The sequence below is a fragment of the Pongo pygmaeus genome, chromosome 16 (genome assembly GCF_028885625.2).
Source record: "Pongo pygmaeus isolate AG05252 chromosome 16, NHGRI_mPonPyg2-v2.0_pri, whole genome shotgun sequence".
Lineage (NCBI taxonomy): Eukaryota > Metazoa > Chordata > Mammalia > Primates > Hominidae > Pongo > Pongo pygmaeus.
In genome coordinates this window covers 85,565,719-85,575,450 of record NC_072389.2, presented here as the reverse complement: position 1 = coordinate 85,575,450, position 9,732 = coordinate 85,565,719, and the positions used below count along the sequence as shown (strand labels likewise).

The 9,732-nt window shown below is 42.7% G+C and overlaps 1 long non-coding RNA gene across 3 annotated transcripts in view; it reads left to right on the top strand.

The window, feature by feature from the left end:
• Positions 1-400: 400 nt before the first annotated feature.
• LOC129014186 (uncharacterized) overlaps positions 401-9,732 on the top strand; it is a 167,511-nt gene continuing 158,179 nt past the window's right edge. For 2 of the 3 annotated variants that reach the window (XR_008494160.1, XR_008494161.1), the window contains exon 1: positions 420-581. This is a non-coding gene — a long non-coding RNA (uncharacterized LOC129014186). Of the gene's footprint in view, positions 582-9,732 lie in introns of all 3 variants that reach the window. The other variant, XR_008494162.1, reaches the window with a different exon arrangement.

The window sequence follows — 9,732 nt, the reverse complement described above, 5'->3', positions numbered from 1 at the left end:
TGCGGGGGTGGGGGTGTTATTTAAAAGCTCCCTTCCTCAGTTTCCTCAGTTAGGTTTAGAAGGGAAGGCGAGGGTTAAAGAAAGACACACACACAAAAGAGGGTAACTCAACAGATAATGCAGGCTTTATGTCCAGCATAAAACCTACCGAAGTTGGGGACCAGCCTAATGCCAGAGCCTACCACTGCTTACAGGCTGGGGGTACTTATAGGTATGGGCGGGAGGCATCTTGGCAGTATGGCTTGCTGCCCGGCAGGATATTGATAAGATGTTCCCATGTTGAGGTGGTTCTGGCCCTTGTTCCGGCGGGATGTCATCATGGTGTTCCTTGGATCTTTGTCCAGCAAGATATGATAGAAATGTTTCTTTAGTTGGGCCTTTGTCCGCCCTGTGGTCAGGTGGTTGTGCAGGATGTTTCTCATGGCCTGAACCCCCATGAAATGTTTCACTTTGACCAAGGTCTGTGAAATAGTGGGGAGCTTACAAAATGGTGCAGTTTGTCCTAACAAGGATGGCTATGAAGAATAATGGAACAATCAACGCAAGCCACTCAGCACAGTGCCTGGCATGGCAAACACTCAGTGAGTATTAACTATTTTGATTACTATTTGGATTTTGCCTGCTTAGATGGATATCTAGATGTGCTACAGCCACTGCCTGCCAGGAGCTGGATTAATCAGGATTATTTTAGCAAGTAATAGGAACCTTGGCTCACAGTGGCTTATGCACTAAGGGCATTGGTTACTTCACACAATGAGAAGGTTAACTTAGGAGAAGCTCCAGGGTAGGTTGACTCAGTGTCCCGTTGTTGTCATCAAGGACGCAGGTTCTCTCTCTTCTCTCCACTAACCTCAGGGGATGGCTTGATCTTCAGGCTGCTTCCCCTCATGAGTATAAGGTGGTGGCAGTAGCATTAAGGACAATGTAGATTCTTCCTTGTTCATATCCAGCTGGAGAGTTTGAGAGAAAACCTCTCCCTGGACTATGGAACATTTATATTTCCCTTCAGTCTAATGAGACCAGCCAGGGCTAGGTGCTGTCCTGAACCAGTGACATCTGCTGAGGGGCTGATGGATCACTTAGCCTAGACCAGGAACCCTAAAGTTGACCAAATAAATAAACTACTTGCAGAGCTCATAAAGTATAGTTTCCCAGGGCCTAGTGAGTCTGATTACTAAGGACAGGGCCCAGACATAGGCATTTCAATGTGCATGCCAGATGATTTTGATGCAAACAGAAATATTGAGCTTGGACTAATCAGGAGCCATCTCTAGAGCTGGGTACGAGGTTGACCCACAAGCACAGAAGAGTGTGGGAGTGGGAAATGCCAGAATAAAATCAGGTTCAGCCAAGAAGGTGGGAATGACAAAAACAGTACCCCCTGTAGGAGTATGGAAAAGGTCAACCATCAAGGACCCAGATACTGAAATCCAATGGCCAGTGGAACAACTTAGCAATGCCAAAAACCATTCACTCATTCAGTATCTTCTATCAAATACTTCCTAAGGCAAGATAGTGTGCTAACTGCAGTAAATAAGCCCCCTCAAGCTGCAAACAGTATGGTGGGGTAGGCAGACAAATAAAAACAAGAAAGGGGGAATGGCCCTGGTGTTTTTAAGATGCAAGGATGACCATGTGTGAGATTGTGGGAGGAAGGAAGAAGGCACTGGCATGCATTTTCTTCTCTGATTGCTAAAGGGCCCTCCAAAGTATGAAGATTTGATGAACTTGCCCACTCTTCAACCGCTTTGTCTTCTGCTTTCCAAAGATGGATTATCTCAGAGCAACCAAGAGAGCAGAGTCCTTGTTTTGGCGAGGTGGAAGTGGAGAGGCCGACGATTCTGTCGTTGCCCTTGGGGAGAGGACTCTGAAGCTCATGCTGTCTTGGCTGGGCTGCCCTTGGGGCTGGTCAATCCCAACCTTGACTCCCTTGCTGTGGGGTGATGGTAGATGATGTGAGTGAAAATGCTCTGCAAACTATGAATCACTGGGTACCCCTGATAGATAGTGATCATTAATATAGAGCATCGGTCTTGCTTAGTCTCACAGTCTGATCATGTGCTGGGGATGACAAATAAGAGAGAAAAGAGGCCAACTGTGTATTAAAGACATTTGTCATTCACCTCTGGTCTGAAAGTGTCCTCCCAAAGACAGACACCCAGCACCACTGATTAAGTAACAATAGTAGCAACAATTATGACACCTTAAAGCTTCTGAATGCTTTATATCTTCAAAGGGCTTATACATAAATGATCTCATTTGATGTCTGGAGTCTGGTGATGTCTGCTGGTCTGAAGCTCAGAATTCTTCAGTGTGGGCTGTCTGCCACCTCCTTGTGATGGGTTTGCACCCTGCTGCTAGGAAATGTCATGCCTTCTCCTCTGTCTTCCCCTTCCTCACACACAGCTGCCCATCTCCTCTTTATTGCTGCTGTTTTGCTTTGAAATAACTTCTTCAAGCCATCAGCTCAGACAATCTGTTTCTAACATTGTCTCCTTAACTGATTTCCCTTGACAATTTCAATACCATGTCGAAATCATCTCAGGCTGTAAATATAAGAACCAGGGATGTATTTAATAAAAAAAGAGACTTTGGGTATAAAACACTTGCTTTTGCTAAAAATCAGAGTTTAGCAAATGATGTTTGACAAGAGGGAAAGAGAAAAACGGAGGCCTTTCATCCTTTAAACGTTCTCCTTTCCTAGAAGGCTCTTGGATCTGTTTTCTTTATAGTTTCAAGTCTCCTGGGAGACAACCTGACAATGGCTCATTATGAGTCTCCCAGTGTGTTGACCTTCAGGACATATTGCTTCCCATCCCCAACCCATCTGGCTTTGTCTCACTGCAGGAACCAGGGCATACACTCAGGAGACTTCTGGGATAAGGCTTCCCTCCACACCTGCTGGTACCTGCAAAATGCCAAATGGATCTGCCTTGGCAGGTGATGGGACAGGACTGATCCATGGAGATCTGGATGCTGCAGCCTCAGGAAGCTGGGGGATTTGGAGGAGCAGAGGTTAGGCAGTGAGGGGTTGAAATCCCAGCACTTTATGAATGAGCTGTGTGACGTCAGGTAGCTTCCTCCTCTGAGCTTCTGTGTACTATTCTGATAATTATTGACTCTCTTTCTGGATCATAGGCCTCAAATTCCTGGATATGTACAAGGGTCAGAAGAGCAGTCCAAGCAACAAGGCTGCACAGACTGACTGCTCCTAGCCCAGGACACTCACACAGGACACAAAGGAAGTGAAGCTTAGCTGTTTTCTGTCTTCCGGTCAAGATGCTGCTTAGTGAACAGGGAAGGCACTGGGGCTCTGTACTTGCCCATTTACTACCCCCAGTGAACCTGCAGTTTCCAGGGGTTCTAACAGAGTCTGAATAGATTGGCATTTCTACACCAGAAGACACGTGCTCTTTTCTTTGTTCTATTACAATTTCCGGGGTACCCCAATAGTGTCTTTCCTAGGGAGTCTCACGGTGCTGCTGACGCAGGTTCATGAGATCCACACCCACATTTCCTATCACCATCCTGTGTGGAAGGTTATTGTGTTCTCAACAATTTGGGGTCTTCCCTGTCTTTCCTTGATGGTGACTACACCATGCGCTGCTATAAAAACAATGCCAGATATTTATATTCTGTTAGTCCTTGAAGAACTGTGTGAGTGTGTGTGCACCTACGTGCCTTCTGAGCTGTGTTTTAGTGTAACCCTATTTCTGCAGTCTGATCCACATATTTCTAAAATATAAATTGACCTTGAACATGCTAATAGTTTTTGTTTTTTTTTTTTTGTTTTTTTTTTTCCTGAGACAGAGTCTCGCTCTGTTTCCCAGGCTGGAGTGCAGTGGTACAATCTCGGCTCACTGCAACCTCTGCCTCCTGGGTTCAAGCGATTCTCCTGTCTCATACTCCCAAGTAGCTGGGACAATAGGTGCATGCCACCATGCCTGGCTAACTTTTGTATTTTTAGTAGAGACAGGGTTTCACCATGTTGGCCAGGCTGGTCTCAAACTCCTGACCTCAAGTGATCCACCCACCCTGCCCTCCCAAATGCTGGGATTATAGGCGTGAGCCACTGTGCCTGGCCAAACAGGCTAATAGCTTTTATTGTTTATTTTACTCTTCATAAATAGTAATGGTAGTTAAGTCCTGAGTTTGGAGTGTGTGAGTTTAAATGAGATATTGCATGTAAATTATTTAGCACAGAGCCTGGAACCTAGACCATGCTGCTGTCAGGGGAGGGATATCAACAGTGTCAAAATCATCAGAGATGTCAGGGACATGAGCTCTGGATGTCGGGGGTGTGGTTGGATTTTTAGAACAATGCAAAGGTATTTTCTGGGCACATATCTTCAACTGCTGACTGGGAGATTTCACCATTTTATTTCTAACTGAGCATGTCCAAAATTGAATTCATACTGTTTTCTCTAAAACCTGATGTCTTCAGCTTAGAGTTCTGCAGAGCTTTATATTCCTAAGCATTAGGATTTGCAAACAGGTGGCCTGTGGGCTGCATCTGGCTCACAGAAATGGCTCAAGTAGTATTCTTTAAAAAGTGGAATATTATCATGTGTTAAAGTCAATAGAATTTACATTTTAAAATCCATATTTCTGGATTCTCTTGGAAAAGTAGCAGATCTGGCAACATCAGTCCCCAGTGGCAGTGGTTGGCTGGTCTGATTGGTACTTCAGATGGGAATGTGCCCTCCAATTTTTCACAGTGTCTTCCACTCCATACCAGATCTTTGATATTGAAGCCCAGGTACTACATGCCATTTAACCATTACATAAGTCTCTGACACAAGCTGGGAAGCTGAGGTGATAAGATGACAAGGAACAGAGATGCGAAAAGAGCTGGCAAAGCTAGGGAAAGAATGCAAAATAAAGGCCTTGCTATAAAGATGAAATGAGATGGAATAATGAGCAGATTATAGAAAACTAAATTCATAATGTGATGGGAAAGCTTGAGGAACATTTCCCAAAGGTAGCAGAAAAGACACTTACAAGAAAGAAAATAATGACAAGGGAGCACAGAAAACAGATATCAATATAGAAATATTTCACAGTTTTGAAAGACAGCAGGTGAGAGCAACAGAATATTCAAAGACATCATGTTGAAAGGGCCCTTTAAGTTCCAGACAACATTAATAAAAAGAGATCAATACATAGGCATATCTCGGTTAAATCCTGAATTTCAGTCATGGCAAAAGAATCTGATCTGCTGCCAGGTAGAAAAAAAATTAATATGCTGCCATGGGATTTTTTAAAAAAGAAAAAAATAGGTTTTCAAAAAGCAAAAAAGAATGAGGCTTGCTGAGAAGAACCTTTCTCTCCAGTATGGAGTACTATATGTCTTCGTTAGTTCAGACTGCTATAACAAAAATACCATAGACCAAGCGGCTTAAACAATAGAAATTTACTTATTACAGTTTTGGAGGCTGGGAAGTCCAAGTTCAAAGTGCTGGCCAATTCAGTTCCTGGTGAAGGCCCTCTTCCTGGTTTGCAGGCGGACACCTTGCTGCATGCTCACATGGCAGAGAGAGATACCATCTTTCTCATGCCTGTTCTTATAAGGGCACTAATTCCATTCATGAGGGCTCCACCTTCATGACCTTGTTTAACTCCCAAAGCCCCTGCCCAAGATGCCATTACATTGGGGATTGGGCTTCAACATGTGAATTTGGAGGGGGAGGACACACACATTCAGCTTATGGCACCATGAGGCAGGGCAACAAACATAATTTGTAGGAAGATAATTCCATTATGTGCTGAGTTGACATTTATATATGGATGTACAATAAGATATTTGAGAAAGGCAAGATCTGAGAAAGCTTACTAATCCATGTTTAAGTAACTTTGGGAAATTGGGGGTTAACAAAGTTAAACATATTTCTTTGCTCAAGCATTACTCTGAAACTTTAATATGATGATATACATTGTAAGTTTTAAAAGTGGCCACAGACAGCATTTCCTAAACTTATTTGACAACATAATCCTTTTTTTAAAAGCCTACATCTATAAATGTTGGCCAAAAGAGTATTCTATGGATTATAGTTACAGACATGATGATTTAGACAGGTGCTAGGAAGACCTTTAATACAATTCAAGATTCATTCCAAATAAAGGCTTCTAAAATAATTTCAAAAAACAAAAAGATGGTTTATTAACGTGAAAAAAAGCCTATTCCAAACATATAATCAATTTTATAAATAATAGTAAAAGACCATGAAAAATCAGGAACAAGGATGCCTGCTCTTATTAATTTAGTAATTTTCTAGAGACAAAACAATAATGCCAATCTAAGGAACTAGAATCCCAATCTAAGCAACTAGAGAGCTATCAGACCTTAGTGAGGTTGCTACAAAATAAATGTGCAAAAATGTTTTCCCCCTAAGCTAGCACCAACTAATTAAACAAATAAAATATAAAACTATTCAATTTTCCTTAGGAAAAAAAAACAACACACAAGCTATAAATATATTTAACACAAAATGTATAGGACCTGTGTGAAGAAAATGGGAAAATATCACTAGGGAACATAAAATAATGTTTAAACAGAGAGATAGACATACCATATTCCCAGGGGATAAAACTTTATTAAAAGATACTAATTCTCACTAAATTGATTTAGAAATTGAATGTGTTTCCAGTATAAATCCCAAAGAGTTTGGGAAGGGGAAGAATTTGATTCTAAAATTCATTAGAATGAGTAGACCAATGAGAACAGACAAGAAGAGTTTTTAAAATAAGAAAAAATGAAAATCTAGGGCTTTTGCTTTGGCAAATATTAAAATCTGCAGTCAAAAACTGTAGATCATCTGAGAATTTTTTGTCAAGATTGCAAATTAACCTGCCAAAGTTTGTGGATGCTGGCAGAAATCACAGATTCCTGGGCTGAGACCCAAAGTTCGTCACTCGTGACACAGCTGTGGCATGAACATCATGCTTCTGTTGGTCCCCTGGTCTTCCAAGTGCCATCGGGGCAATGCAGAGGGGTCCAGGAAGATGCTGGATACTTAGGTGGCTTTCATCACAGCTGAGGAAACCTGAGGTTAGAGAACCAGAATCTTTTATAGTGGACAGTAAGCAAATCTGCCCAAGCTTTGCCCCAAGGAGGATTTAATCTTTATTATATTAGAGTGCAGCAAACCTGCCCCTTGCCCTGGAGGGAGACACTGTCTCTTCAAAGGCCCTTTGCTATCTTCACATCCTTGAATAGGTGGCCAATGCCTCTGCTGACAGACATGCAGAAACATGAGAGACCCATGGAGAATTGTCTCTAACAAAATCTACCCCTTGTTTCCATACTGTCTTGGTTTCTGGTGAATTTTCCAATGGATATGCCATTCCTTCCACCACTCTGATTAATATGAACAAGTGAGCCTGGGACCAAACCCAGTCGATTTGTCCCAGAAAGCATTTAATTAAGGATACTATCAGTAGGACTCCAAGCATCAGGAAGAGGCCAACCTGCAGGATTGACATTATCCATGTCCCCCAGGGTCCCAGACCCAACCAACTGAACAAATCCCAGAGATCATCAGCATAGACCTTACAAAAGTAATTTACTCTCTCCTTAAGTTTCTGTATTGATCTTTCCATTTGGCCTAAGATGTTAATCTAGCTATGGGCAAATGTATTAGTGATTGCAGAGATTCTGTCTTGGCACACAAAGAGGAAGTCTAGGGAAATTCTATCATCCATAACAACCCTGGCAAGTGAATTGAGGCCAACCTGATTGACCATGTCAGTCTAGGAAGAGAATCCAAGGAACTGAGCCAGAATTAACTTAGAATTCCCCAGAACCCCTCTTGGCTGTGTTGCCACTTTGGGGCTGGCCTGAGATTTCTGTTAGGAGAAGAAAGACATATCATATCCAGAAACGGTCAGGGTAGAATCCTGGATTTCCAAAATAGGTCTCTATACTCCCCACCCTTTTTGTCCTAACCATTATCCAGGAAATGGCTGAGAGAGGATGATCTCTTTCAGGAGGCAATTGCATTTGGTGACCAGACTTATGAAGGTATGTACACCAGGAGAAGATGAGGGTAGTGGAGTCAGAAATCTTTTTGAGTTGACTTTTGAGGAAGTTAGTCCACTGCTCAGCAATCTCAGATGCCTGTGGATGGTAGGAGCATGGAAAGTTGGATGCCTTAATTCTCAATCCCATTTTTTAGTAGCTTTTGCAATAAAAAGGGCACCAATGTCTGATTGTAAATGGTCTCAAAAGCTGAACACATAATACAGATTAATTTCAAAGGCTGGAAAGGTTCATGACTGGAGTCAGCTGATTGGACAGGAACAGCAACATCAAAGCCTGGAAAAGTATCAACAGCAGTGAGGCACCACTGATAGCTCCAGGAGGAAAGGTCCACTGTCATCAATCTGCCAGGAACATGCAGGGCCACGCTTCATGCAATGTGGCTTCCCTCACTGAAAGTTGAAGAGGTCAAGTCTAGGAGTCACAGTCTGGCGTGCAGCCCTAAGTCTGCATCAGAAGCACTGAGTCCTTGGCTCTGTGGCCTGTCTGTGGTCTGTGTGGGGGCTGTGCTGCCATTTCCGGTGGGATGATGGATCCAGGCAACCCTTGTGGAAATCTGAGCAGCGCAGGCTCCATCAGCAGCTCCCTTCCAGCTGGTCTCATCAGAGAATGAGCCTTTGCCATGCGATCTTCATAAGTGACCCAGATACTTCAATCAGCAGCTGTGATTTGTCCCCACTCTTTCTGTGAGGTGTCTTTAATCTGCCAATTTGTAGTTTTCCAAGTGGCAGACCAAACAGCTAGGCCATTGGCAACTGTCCAAGAGTTAGTAAAAATATGGCAAGGTTCGTCAAGATGAGTGTTTTCCAAGAGAACAGGCTTGAATTTTGCCCATGAGCAGTGACTACACCATCTTCAGTTCTATGTAGCTGATGCTGAGGCTAAACAGCCCCATGGTCACCACTGGGTTTCAGCTTAACTGAACCATATGTGAACAAGGCCCAGGCATTTAGGAAAATCTCTGTGAATTGTGGGCCCTGTTGAGCCAGCAGCTTTACTTCAGTCAGTGGAGAGGAAGATAAAGTTTCCCCAAAGAGATAGGTGCCTCTTTTTAAATCGTAAACTTAGATGTTGCTGAAGCCAAGCTAGCTGCATTCTGGAATATTCTATTTCCCTTGTTAGTCATTGAGTCTGAGTTGACCCACTCAAAGTGGGCTATCAAGTCAGAGATTCACGAAGCCTCTATGGGTCAAGCATTCACTTTGACCAACAGCCCATTAGCAAGCTAACAGCTGCTTTGAAAAAGGGGTTTATGATGTGGTTATTGTGCTACAGTTTTGCAAGTTATTACCAAAGAGAAAACTAGGTAAAGGGTACATTAGATCTGTCTGTACTGTTTCTTGTAACTGTGGTGAATTTAAAATTATCTCAAAATTAAAAGTTTTTAAAAAGTTGATCTCATGGAGGTAGAAAGTAGAATGAATCGTAGCTACCAGAGGCTGGGAAGGGTTGGATGGTGGGGGCAGGGTGGGGGCAGCAGTGAGACAAAGAGGTTAATTAATGGGTACAAACACAGTTAGAGGGAATAAGTTCTAGTGTTCACTAGCAGAGTAGGGTGACTACAGTTACCAACAACTTATTGCATATTTCAAAATAGCTCTAAGATTTCTAACGTTCCCGATACAAAGACATGACAAATGTCTGAGTGATAGATATCCTAATTGCTCTGATTTGATCATTACATATTGTATGCA